The sequence below is a fragment of the Onychomys torridus genome, chromosome 14, assembly GCF_903995425.1.
Source record: "Onychomys torridus chromosome 14, mOncTor1.1, whole genome shotgun sequence".
NCBI lineage: Eukaryota > Metazoa > Chordata > Mammalia > Rodentia > Cricetidae > Onychomys > Onychomys torridus.
Genome location: NC_050456.1, coordinates 18851905 through 18865569, shown reverse-complemented (window position 1 = coordinate 18865569; position 13665 = coordinate 18851905). Strand labels below are relative to the sequence as shown.

Sequence of the window (13665 nt, the reverse complement as noted above, 5' to 3'; positions counted from 1 at the left end):
CATAAATTGGGTATAGCTATAAGTTTTCTATGGTTCCACCTGGCCCTGCAGTCCCACAGCTGCTTATAAAATAATCATTCAGAGGCTTACAATAATTACCAATTTATGACCTGTGGTAGGCTTCTTGCTAGTTAACTCCTATAACTTAACCCATTTCTCTTAATCTGTAATTTGCCACATGGGTATGGCATTACTTGTCTGCTGGCATCTTGCTGCTCCTTTGGCTATGGCTAGTGTCTCTACCTCTTCTCCTTTCCTCTCTCTGCATATCTGCTTGGATTTCCCACCTGCCTCTAAACTGCCTTGCCATAGGCCAATGCACCTTTCTTTATCAGCCAATCAGAGCAACACATATTCACTGTAGATGAAATTCTAAACAGTCTTATTAAATAAGAAATATAGAGCCAGATACAGAGTTAAAAGCCCAAGAAATCAGAGCACAAGCAAAAAGCCTTTAGCTTACCACTGGCTGCCATTGCTTCCCCAGAGAGAGAGAAAAAAAAAAAAAAGAAAGAGAGAAAGCAAGCAAGCAAGCCTTCTATCTACCAAGAGAAGGGAAAAAGCTACATGCCCATGCTCCAGCTTGAGCTGATTTGGCCCTGAGCTCTGGAACCAACCACATGAATTAACAATCTGGCCACAAGCAGCTCCAGTTGTGGGTAATGGCTTGTAGCTATGGTGGAGTACAGTTCTGACCGTGTGCAGCTGGACTGCCTGTAAACTCTGGCCAAGCCAGGGCCCATAACCACCAATGGTTTTTAATCTAATTTTACTATGTTAAAGTTAAAAACATTCCTTTTTGAAAAAAAAAAAAGAAAAGGGGAAGTGCTGTGGATGATTGATCGATAAAGTGCTCATTGGCCAGTAGCCAGGCAGGAAGTATAGGTGGGACAAGGAGAGAGAAGAATTCTGGGAAGTGGAAGGCTGAGGCAGAGAGATGCTGCCAGCCACTGCCATGAGAAGCATGATGTAAGATGCTGGTAAACCATGAGCCACGTGGCAAGGTATAGATTTACAGAAGTGGGTTAATTTAAGAAAGAACTGGATAGCAAGAAGCCTGCCTCAGCCATATAGTTTATAAGTAATATAAGTCTCCGTGTGTTTGCTTGGGTCTGAGCAGCTTAGGGACTGGAGGGTGAGAAAAATTTGTCCTGACCATGGGCCAGGCAGGACCAGGAAAACTTCAGCTACAATTCACAGCATACAGGAAGACATCCCACAGCAGTTGGTGATTTAACAGTACCTTTGTTGCTGAATACCTTAGAGAAATCTGCAATCAGTGATAGATTTTATGTAATAGATGGGACTGGAATAAATTATTAACCACATAGGAAACAGAAATGAGGTGCATTAAAGAGTTATGTTGAAAATGGGAACCATTGCTTTATGGCTTTTCCCAAGGAGAAATGAACAAATGTCACTCACTCAGGTGGAAACAAATTATGTGAAAAAATAATAATTTCTCCAATGTCCAACTTGATGAACAACTGATCTTATTGTGATTCTTCATAGGAGTATGGGTGAAGAGGTCACAGAAATATGGATGACTTCAAAACCACCAAGTCCCTGAAAACTACCCCAGCATGTATGTCACTCATGAAAACTGCCTCATCTTCTCAGTAGTCGTTACTGCTGATATGAACTCATCAGCATCACTAGCTCCAGGAGCTTCCTAAGACTTGTAAGTTATTTACTTCCAGAGCTTCATAAGCCTCTCTCCTTCTAGGTGGGGCTGTTTCAATTTGGATGAGGTTGTTATAAAACAACCACAAAATTGTATTAATATTTATGTGAGGAAATTCAGGAAATACAGTAACAAGGTTCAAAGAAGAGTGGAGACGATATATAAAATAATAAAAATATTTATAGCATATAATAATAAAAGGAATGTTATAACATGCATGAAGAACTACAGCCATCAACTCTTCAACATTTAATCCAAAGGCTTAAACCTACATACAACAAATCAGAATCAAGTCTAACTTTGTTGATCTTTAGATATATTCAATAATATCCCCATATCACAGGACCAGTCTAGGAAATACCCCAACAGGCCTCTTATGAATTTCCACATAAATTGTTTCCCTATTCTTTCAAGGCATTTGTTACTTTCTGCCAAAGCTCTTATTCTTTATTCATAGAATTTTGACTACTGATTTATAACTCTTCTCCCATTTGACAGTTGTTCACAGGAAGAGGCAGCATGGAATTTGCCACTCTAAAATAAGCTGACATATAAGCAGATGTTGGAACAATGAAAGTAAGGGTATTTGAAGGCCTTGAATAACAAACATATCAAAAGATATAGCCTTTACATCTAAGACAGTTACTATCATAGTTTCAATAAGAAATCCTCCTGTAGTCTCATGTTTGAAACACTTGGTCCTCAGTTGGTTCTGCTGTTTGGAGAGGTGATAGGACATTGAGAAAGTGGAGCTTTGCTGCAAGAAATACACCCCTAGGTGAACTTTAAAGGTTTGTAGCCTCATCCCACTTCCTGATCTCTTTCTGCTGCTAACTCCGTGAGGGCACAATGTGATCAGCCCGCTTCCTGCTTCTGCTGCTGTGCTTCCTTGTGCTCATGAACTCTCTGGATTCATAAGCCAAAACAAACCAATTTCTTCCCTAATATACTCTTTGTCAGGGTACCTTTATATAGCAACAGAACAGGAACTAACGCAAAAATCATGTAAGGAAAGTTGGGCTGTTGTTATGAAGAAATTGTCCACGTTTTGGAAGAATGTGTAAGACACTGGAACTTTGGACTAGGAAAGCCTTTGAATGCTGTTAGCAGAGCTTAATGGGCCAGTCTAATAGGAACTGAAGGATCGTAGTGCTGAGAGTAATGCAGGCAGTGGAGGCCAAGGTAAGAATGCTTCAGAGGGCGGAGGAGAAGGACTCTTACATTCTGGGTGGGATGTTAATTCATTTGATATTTTGGTAAGTAATTTTATAAAACGTTTCCCATGTTAAAAATTTATATGAGGCTAAACTAAAAAGTAATTTCTTTGGCTGAGGAAATTTCAAGGCAGCCTAACATAGAGTATATGGTATGGCTGATGGTTACTTTGTGTAGATCTATCATGTAAAAGATCAACAAGTGGGACAGAAATAAAATCTGTGATGTTTGGAGTGAGAAAAAGCACCATGAAGCTTAAGGTTGCAGCAAAGTTGAAGTCATGTGCTAAAGAGTCTGTAACTGTCAAAGAGATTGATGCTTTTAAGAAGAAGCCTCCTGCTCTGCCTTGGCACAGGAAAAGTGCCCAGCGACAGCTACAACTTGTGAAAAAGAGACATAAGTATTGTTTGCTCTGAGAAAGCAAGCGCCTAGGAAAGTTCTGCACCAGTTTCAATGTACAGAAGCTGCTGCAAGCTGGACATAGTGGTACATTCCTTTAATCCTAACAGCCAGGAGACAAAGGCAGACTGATTTCTTTGAGTTCAAGGCCAGTCTGGTCTACATAGTGAGTTCCACTACAGCTGGAACTACACAGAGAGATCCCATTACCAAACAAATGAAACAAATAAAAACTAAAATTAAAAAAGTCACTCAGAAGCTGCTGTAGCTGGGATCCAAGGAGCTCAATGTTTCTCTTAAGCTGTCAGCCAAACACGACAATGCCATCCACTTGGAACCTCGTTTATTGACCAGAAAGTTATAGGACCAGGAGAAGCATGAATTCTTCCTCCATGATTTCAGGGAAACACTGAGGCCACACAATATGTGGCAGGATTGGAGTGCCTATGAGGAGGCCCTGAGATGCCAACTGCCTGAAGGTTTAAGGGGGAAGTCTGGGTTTCAGTGGATATACCAATATGTTGGAGATATCAGAGTCACAAGACATCTTTGGAATCAAGTACATACAGTATAACAAGTCCATGAGAAAAATATATGTTGCAGGCAGCAAAGCTGGGGGTGGGACCAAGTAAGTCCTTTGAAAGTGAAGCACTAGAGTATAACAAACATGGACCTCTAGTGTATGATCTTGTCCTACTGGGCTTTGGTCTTCCTCTGGTGGAATCATTCCCCACTGTATCCTCTTTTGAAATGCTTATGTACTTTTTCTGTCATGGGATGTTGGAAGTGTGTGATTTGTTTTTTTTTTTTTTATTTTACAGGTGATCATAATGAAGTAATTAGCTTTGTTTCAGAAGAAACTTTGGCCTTTTAAGAGTCTCCAGGATGCTTATGACAAAGGGGTATTTTCAATTTGAACTAAATGTATTTTGCATCATGGAAAAACGAGGAGTTCATGGAGACGAGGGATGTAATACAGTTTGGATGAGAATATTTCCCATAAGCTTTTGCATTAGGTCGTCTGGCACCTAATTGGTGGTGCTGCTTAGAGAAATTGGAGACAGAGTTTCGATGGAGGAAATATATCAGTGTGAGATGGGCTTTGAGAGTTGATTGTCTTGCTTTGATTTTTTTTTTCTCTCTCTGCTGCTTTACCTGTGACAATGAAATGTGATTAGCCTGCATCATGCTTCTGCCATTGCATCTTTCTCAACTCTATCCCTCTAGAATCATAAGCCAAAATAAAACCATTTCTTCCCTAACTTGCTTTTGTCAGGGTGTCACAGCAGCAGAAAAGCAAAGGATAGCCGGGCATAGACGCATTTTTATGTGGAAAATCATTCGTGGCCTTAAGTTACAAGTGTAGAGTGACTAGAAATGAATGTACTTGGAGGTTAAGGACCTCATCAGAAAAGAACCACTGAATCATTTAAGTGAATGTGAGATTATAATGTAAGGAAGTTTAACAGAGATGAAAAAATGATTCCAAAAACATTTAACATTTGAAATTTTAACTATGATAGAGTAACTATAAAAAATAATCAGAGTGATATTTGACTCCATATTTGAGAGCAAATTAGAAACTCTTAATGCTATATCAAGACATTTGTAATTCTTCCTTTAAGTAGTATAAAACCAATTGCAATTTTAATAATAAGGTTTAGTTTATTTTGCATTTTTGTCTGCTTGTGTGTTTTAAACACCATGTGAGGATATTGATTTATTACTCTAAACAACAAAATAAGTTTAAATTTTCAATAGATACTGATTCAGTTATAAATCTGTAGAACTGATGAGCTCATTTACTATCTGCATTAATTCTTACCCTGCTTAAAAGTTGACTGACAAGTTTTGTTTCTTTATTGTAAAAGAACTACTACGAATTAATATATTAAAATACATTTTATATATTTCAATCTGTTGTAATCACCATTATTTATGGTCACCTGGTCTTATCTTTGTCTGTGTAGAACCTCTTCCATTTTACTTGTGATCAGATCCACCTCTTCCTACCTACAGCTCTTACATTTGTCTCTTCTTTATCATCATCATCATCATCATCATCATCATCATCTTCATCATTGTTGTGAAGAGACTACCTCACAGCAGATGCCTCAGTCCTATGGCACTTACAATCTTTCTTCCCCTCCCCCTTCCTCAATGTTCTTCTGTAACATCACCCTTGAGACATTGGCATTTCTGAGATATTGAAATCTTACAATGTCCTGAACTTATTTGTGACGACTTTATATTAATTAACAAATTAAAAGCATCTGGAATAACTTTGGAGACAATGAATAATTGAGAGGAATTGTCTTTTATGTTTAACAGGTTAATTGAGATGGGAAGACCTACCTTAAAGGAGGGCAGTGCCATTTCCTAGGCTTTGGCCCTGAACTTTATAAAAAGAAGACAGAATACAATCTTCTTCCTGACTGCAGAGAGAGAATACAGCTAGCTGTTTTCAACCTATTTTTGACTTGGCTTCTCCCCTATGAGGCACTATACCCTGGAACTATGAACCAAAATTAGCACATTCTCCTGTAAATAGCTTTTGTAAGGATATGCTATCCCACCACTGAGAAAAATGAAGACATTTATGTTTTAAATTTCTTACTCAGAATTAAAAAAAAATCATTTCTCTCAGGAGCATTTACCCACTATAAAATGCACTATTGCATTTAGAAGCCATATGATAGAAGTGCTCATAGAAGTGTACATTGTTTTCTATATCTCTTCAGAGGAAAAAACTAAGAAATGCATTTGAAGTACAAAATGTAATTTACTTAAAGAAGATACAATTCCAATGGAAAAATATGGAGTTTTATTTATATGAAAATGTATTATTTATATCCTGTTACTCCAATGTCAACAATCAAGGTGTTTTTTTTATGATTTCTCTATAATCACTTCTTTTCCCCCTAAATTCCAATACAATACTTTCATTGTATCTGTGATGTCAGCTTGAAAGTACCTAGAGTCATATGGTAGATGAGTCTTTAGTCATGCCTATGGGAAATGTCTTTACTGTGCTAATTGATACACAAAGTCAAATATTAATTGTGAAGGAGACCATGCTCTAGGTAGTGGATACTGGACTGGATAGAGTGGAGAAAGTGGCAACAGCATAATACACATTTAGCACTCTTGGTTGCTGCTGGACTCTAGATGCCATGCTATCATGTGACCAGCTGCTTCAAGCTCCCTCCACCTTAAATTCCTTACCTAAAATGTACTGCAAGCTCTGTCCTTAAATCCCCTACTCATGTTGGACTGTACACTTTAACTCTGAGCCAAAATACACCCCTTCCCTTTAGTTATTTTACCATAGCAACTGGAGGATGGATCTCTGCCTCCCAAATGATAGGACTAAAGGTCACCATTTTCTGGCCTCTATATCTAGTGGCTGTTCTGTTCTCTGACCCCAGAGATAAGTTTATTAAGGTACACAATATTTTGGGAAAAACAATACCACAAAACACAGTGCTCATTTCTGCTTTAGCCCACCTATTTGTGTTTTTGTGGAAGCATTTCTTTCTGTTTCTATTATTTATTCATTTGTTGACTAGAACTTAAACCCAGAGCATCATACATGCTAAGAAAACATTTAGCACTGATATACATTTCAGGCCCCATCAAACGATTTAGTTAAAGTGGTAACTAACATACTTGTTTAAATATTAACCTTTTATTTTAACAGTAATTTTACTTATCCCTCTAGATGAAATCTGTCTTATTTTTGGACAAGCAAAAAACAGAACCAAACTAGAATTTTTTTTTTTCTTCGAGACAGGGTTTCTCTGTGTAGCTTTGCGCCTTTCCTGGAACTCTCTTTGGAGACCAGGCTGGCTTCGAACTCACAGAGATCCGCCTGGCTCTGCCTCCTGAGTGCTCAGATTAAAGGCGTGCACCGCCGCCGCCGCTGCCGCCAACACCACCACCCGGCAAAACTAGGAATTTTTAATGGAATTTGCATTTTTTGTGGTTAGCTTTTCTACTATGTATTTGTTAATTTAGACATTTGTGTTTTTCAAAAACCCTAAACTCCCCTTGATTTAAGGAGCATCATGACGACATAGGACTGGATTATGTGAGGGTGGGGCACAGAGCAAGGCACTGTCCAGTCTCTGTAATAAAAGCGTTTTCATTGATTTATTTTTATAGACACAGATCACTTTAAGATATTTCCCCAAGGATAAATGTAACTTCACATTTTTCTGTCAGACACAAGTTCTATCTTAGTGTTTGTAGTAGCTAAAAATATCAAACAAAATTGCATAGGGCTAGAAAAAGATAGTTGTGTGTGTATGTGGCTGTGTGTTATCAGAATGAAGGGGGAGAAGATGGGATGAGGGTAGCAATTTCATTTCATGCTCAATTCTTTGGTCAATAGCTTCTGCTGATAAGCTGCAGCTGTGATCTGAAGGAGAAATGTCCCCATAGGCTCATGTTTGAATACTTGGTCCTAAGTGACAGGTGCTGTTTGGGAAGGTTATGGAATTTTTAGGAGGTAGAGCCTTGTTGGGGGAAGTGGATCACCAAGGATGGCCCTGAGGCTTCATAGCCAGGCCCCACTTCCTTTTCATTCTGTTTCCTGAATGTGGTTGCAGGAGGGTCAGTAAACTTCCTGATTCTTTCTCTGTGTCTTTCATGACCATGATCGACTGCTTCGTTTAAGAACTGTCTGCTAACCTAAGTCCTTTCTCTCTTCAGTTGTGTTTGTTGTCAGGGTATTTTATCATAGCAACTGAAAGTAATTAAGATAGCTAATAATGCTTAATATACTTATATACATCTCCTATGCTTTGATCAGGGTTGTTTTATCCTTTCAGAATAACATTTTATAGACATTTTATCTTATATCTTTGCAGATGTATATTGCAGGATTCCTTTATTTTTAATTCTATCTATATAGTTCTGTGAACACTTTCAAAAGGAAAACCCTCAGATTATTCATGACAAAGGAAGTACAATTTCTGTTATATGTATGTATATATATATATGAAACTTGCTAAAATCCTCTATAGAATTAGAGCTGACCATATATCTTTGGCTATCCTTGTCAAAAAGTTTAATTCCTTTTTCCTACTGTTGTCAGTAATTGGTAAACAAATGTATATTTCAGTCGTTAAGAGGCACATAGAAGGGGGACTTTGGAACAAAATCAATCTACCAGATCCCATTGCACAGTTTTCAAATTCAGGCCTCAGAGTGGATCAAGGTCAGGTATTTCTATTTCATATTGGGTGATCACAACATTATTTAGATTTTTTTTAATTGCACAGATGCCTTTATTACTCTAAGCAAAGGAGTTGATTTCCTTTAGACAACACTTCACTCACTCACACATACAGTAATTCAGTGGATTAGATTTACAATACATAGCTGGAAAGGTAAGTAATCTCCGTCATCAGTCAGATACTCATGGGCAGAACTTCCAAATTGCCTAGTAGACCCTATGTAGTAACCATCATGTGGTGGTTGTTATCTTTCACTATTTAGATTTTTTAAATACACATTTTAATTTTAGTTCATTAAATAGTCTGCATTCTCTGTAAATTGTGGGCAGAACAAAAGTAATTAAAAGTCTTGTCTGTACCTTGTTGTCACAAGTCTGTACCTTGTTGTCACAAGCAGAAAAATATCTCTTCTACATAATTCCTGTCACAGTTTGGCTCCAGGGGTAGGAAAAACTCAGTCCTGCCAAGCTTCCATCTTCCACCAGTAACCACAGTTTAGCGGCTGCTCATGAGATGTGTTTGCACATTGTAGGACCTTTCTAGTGACATATATGTTCCCATCAGGAGACTGTCATGTAGTTCAGGAGATGTTAACATTTCTTAATCTCTGTGTAAAAGTGATGCTTCCTGTTAATTTTCTTCTCATCTGAGCACAAGTCTTCTGTGGGAGGTAGAATGATGTCACTGCAGTCATAGCATAAAATGTTCAACTTTAGAGTGAGACATATTGTGGCATATATTTCACTACTTTTAAAAGCAGTGAAGTAAGTGCTTGGATGGTGATATCAGTTTTATATGTTCAAGTGTGAAGGTTTCTAAGACTTGAGAATGACACTGGAATTAATATTTTCCCTAACGTATGGTTTTTACATTGTAGCTCTAGACATGGTCAAGCCCATTCATGGACATATTGTATTTGGAACACTTGGGGCCCAGCTATTTCATCTCCTGATTGTAGAGATATGTGCAAGCAAAGTTGTCTGCCAGGGTCTTTAATAAAAGATGTCATGATTTAAAAATAAAAGAAAACTGAATCTTCAGTGTCAACTCTAAATGCATGAGGTAACTTTAGAGTATTGAATCAACAAGTCTATTATATTTGTTAAGAAAAAATAGAATCTTGAAATCAGTAATTTAATTCAGTATTTAGTAATCCCTTCCTGGAGTCATTTCAAGAGGTTTGGGGAATGTTAGATGTTTTGGATGTGGAAAGCAAGGAAGCCCCACGTTGGGCGCCATTTTTAGTTAGAGTTTTCCTACCTGGCCCAGAGTCAGGACAAATCTCTCTCACCCACCAGGCCCATAGACACTCAGACCCAACCAAGAAAGCACACAGAAACTTATATTGCTTACAAACAGTATGGCTGTGGCAGGCTTCTTGTTATCTACTTCTTCTGTCTTAAATTAACCCATTTTTGTTAGTCTATACTTTGCCACATGGCTTGTGGCTTACCAGTGTCTTTACATGTTGCTTTTCATGGCAGCGGCTGGCGGCTGGCGGTGTCTCTCCAGCCTTCTACTTCCCAGAATTCTCTTCTCTCTTGTCCCGCCTATACTTCCTGCCTGGCCACTGGCCAATCAGAACTTTATTTACACAGAGCGATATCCACAGCATAGCTGCTGTATGGAACAGTGCTCAACATTATTAATGTCACCTTACCCAAGTAAGAAGACTGTTGTTAGAATGACGACAATGGAGAGTATATGGAACAATGGAACCATTTCGCAGAACTGTGGGAATATATTCATTACAGAACATGTCATGAGTTTCAAATGAAAAAGATACCTTAAAAACAGAACTTGTCAGTTCGGGCTTTCTCTCAACCATTGCTAGTAGTCTATTGTGGAGGTATCTTTGTGGATTTCTGGGGACCTCTCTAGCACTTTACTTCTTCCTATTCCCATGTGGTCTCTTATTCCTTGTTCATCTATTCTGGTGATAGGATAGCCAAACACCCTAACTGTCATGCTAGAAATCTCATCCAATGACTGAGGGAAGCAAATGCAGAGATCCACAGCCAGGTCCCAGGTGGAGCTCCAGGAGTCCAACCGGCAGGAAAGAGGAAGGGATTGTATGATCGAGAATTGTTGAGACTAAGATTGGAAAAAGCACAGGGACAAATACCCAAACTAATGGAAACACATGAACTGTGAACCAAAAGCTGAGGAGCCCCCAACTGGATCAGGCCCTCTGGATAAGGGAGACAATTGATTAGCTTGAACTGTTTGGGAGGCACCCAGGCAGTGGGACCAGGACCTGTCCTTAGTGAATGAGCTGGCTGTTTGAAATCTGGGGCTTATGCAAGGACACTTTGCTCAGCCTGGGAGGAGGGGATTGGACTTGCCTGGACTGAATCTACCAGGTTGAGCTGAATCTCCAGGGGAGTCTTTGCCCTGGAGGAAATGGGAATCAGGGGTGGACTGGGGGGAAGATTGGGGGGGGAAAGGGAAGGGGAAGGACAGGGGAATCTGTGGCTGATAGGTAAAATTAAATTAAATTATAAAATAAAAATAAATTAAAAAAAAAAACAGAACTTGTGGAATCCAGCCAACATATTCAAAGGAAATGAAATCAGTATATCAGAAACATCTACATTTGTTGCTAGCCCCATAGATAAGCAATAGAAACAAGCAAGATATCTACATTGGCATCATATCTATAATAGACAAATCTCTATCTATAATGGGCACCATCACATTAAGTTAAACAAGCCAGCCATATAAAGACAAGTTTTCATTATTTCTCTCCTATGGTCATCTCAGAAACAGATTTCATAGTTCAGAGTAGAATGATGGTTATCAGAAATCAGGGAGAGCAGGGGGAAGGGAAGAGAGAAAAAGTGTTCCTAAACTATGGTTAGATAGAGCAAAACATTTTGTTGTGCTAGTGCACAATAAAGAAATATCAAGTAACAAGGATGCATTCTACACTTGAAAGCAGTAGCAGAAAACAAGTTAGGGCTTTTCATCACACATGACAAAATATCTGAAGAGGTAGACATATTTAATCTGATTTTGACATTATTCAATGTATACATATATTGAAACACACTAATATACACAAGTTGTAAGCTTGAATGTATCTGTGAAAAATAATTTTTTAAAAAGTAGAAACCATATAAAATAAATACAAGAGGCAGGTCACATAAGAAAACATGAACAGCATCACCTATTGTCGAAATTTCAGATAAAAACAACAAGATGCTACTGTACAAGAGTTAGAATGACCAATCTAAACTAAATCCAAAACCAAACTAAAATACAAATTGCCTGTTGGTAAGACTGTAGAGCAACCAGAAATTCAAAGATTACTAATCACCCCGTCACTTTGGAAGTCAGTTAGATGGTTTCTCACAGTATCAAGTATAGTTAGTATAATCCAGCAACTGTGCACCTAGACATTTGCTCTGGCTTTCTGTAAACTTATGCCAATGTTAATCTGGCATGTGCTTTCTGATAAAACCTTTATTTATGATCACCAAAACCTAAGATGTCACTAAGCTGTCCATCCATGGTAAATGAATACATGCTCTGTGACACAGTCTTACAATGGAGTACTATTCAGATATAAAAAGAAATGAACTATCAAGTAATGGAAAAACATGGCTATTTCTCAAATGTTTATCATTTTAGTAAAAATGTGAAGGATTATGTTCTACATGATTTCAAATATATGACATACTGCAGAAGGAAAATCTATAGGAAGAAACTGATGATCAGAGGTTTCTGGGAAAGAAGGAATATTCACACAGATGAAACATGGAAGAATTACAAGGTGGTGAAACTATTCACTGCAACACTGGATGCACAAAATATTTGTCAAAACCTAGAGAAGAGAGAGCACTAAGAACAGTAAAGTAAAATATGTGAGATTTTTAAAATCTAAGAGACTCTGATATTTCAGGATTGACTTCTGTCTCCTGTATGCATATGAAACACAATCTTCTTGCAAATATATAAAACAACAGCACTGAAATTGGTGGGGATAAAGGTTATTGAGTAATTTTGGAAAATATGGAGTAACACTGTAGTGGATAGCCATCCCAGCATTAGCCTGGAAGTTCCAACCCTCATTGAGGCTTCAGTAATGGTCACGCCCACAAGGCAGGGCGGAGGAGGAAGCAGAAGATCAAGGATCGGGAGGAGGTGTCTCTCTTGGTTCCAGGACCCTGGACGCTGGAGGTAGACCGAGCAGAGTTCTCCAGAGAACACCACCGGACTGCACTATACCTTTGCCAGACCCTGCAACGTACCCCTTCATTTGTAAGTTACCCCACAAAATAAACCTCCCTTTTAACTACGTAGAGTGGCCTTAATAATTTCACCAATATAACACAATCAATTGACAGTGGATTAGAGATTAAGACATTGGTGTATAGTCTTATTTCCTTAATACAGATACAATGGTCACGTGTATAGGAGTATTCTTGTAAATTATACATAAATAGACTGATATTCAGAGACTCACTGCTGTGTTGTCTGGAAATGCCTTACAAATGCTACCATACTCTATTTTGTAAAGTACACCTCAATTTTCTTTTTTTTTTTTTTCTTCCAGAGCTGAGGACCGAACCCAGGGCCTTGCGCTTGCTAGGCAAGTGCTCTACCCCTGAGCTAAATCCCCAACCCCTCAATTTTCAATATCATTTCCCAGTAAACAAAAACAGAATTCCAGAAGAAATGAAGGAAATACCTTGCAGTTGGTTTTAGCTAGTAAGTATATAAGATGTGCTTGAATCATCTTATCTCAATGGAAAATTAAAAAAGGTGCTCACCCCTTGTGTGTGTGTGTGTGTGTGTGTGTGTGTGTGTGTGTGTGGCAAAGGAACACAGTACCCACTAGAAATAGAAAGAATCCTCAAAAAGCCATCTTAAGAACAAAAAGTTGATAAAGTTGTATTGAATTTTATCCAAGTATAAAAGAGATACACACAAATTAATATTTATTTTAAGTAAATTACTAAATAAAGAAATGTAGAGAAAAAGACAGAGAGCTTTTGCAGAAGAATATCAAATAATTTGTGTAGATGCTTCACTCTCAAAGAGGTATAACATTGTTAATATTTAAAACAGGACTATACTCAGTGGCTTCCTTCCAGACTGCACAACACAGGGAAAGGGTCCAAA

The 13665-nt window shown here is 38.2% G+C and overlaps 1 long non-coding RNA gene across 1 annotated transcript in view; it reads left to right on the top strand.

Annotated features, from left to right (window-relative positions):
- Window positions 1-4438, top strand: part of LOC118595190 — a 30899-nt gene extending 26461 nt beyond the window's left edge. The window contains exons 3-4 of the long non-coding RNA XR_004946483.1: window positions 1513-1681; window positions 4120-4438. This is a non-coding gene — a long non-coding RNA (uncharacterized LOC118595190). The remainder of the gene's footprint in view (window positions 1-1512; window positions 1682-4119) is intronic.
- Window positions 4439-13665: the final 9227 nt, after the last annotated feature.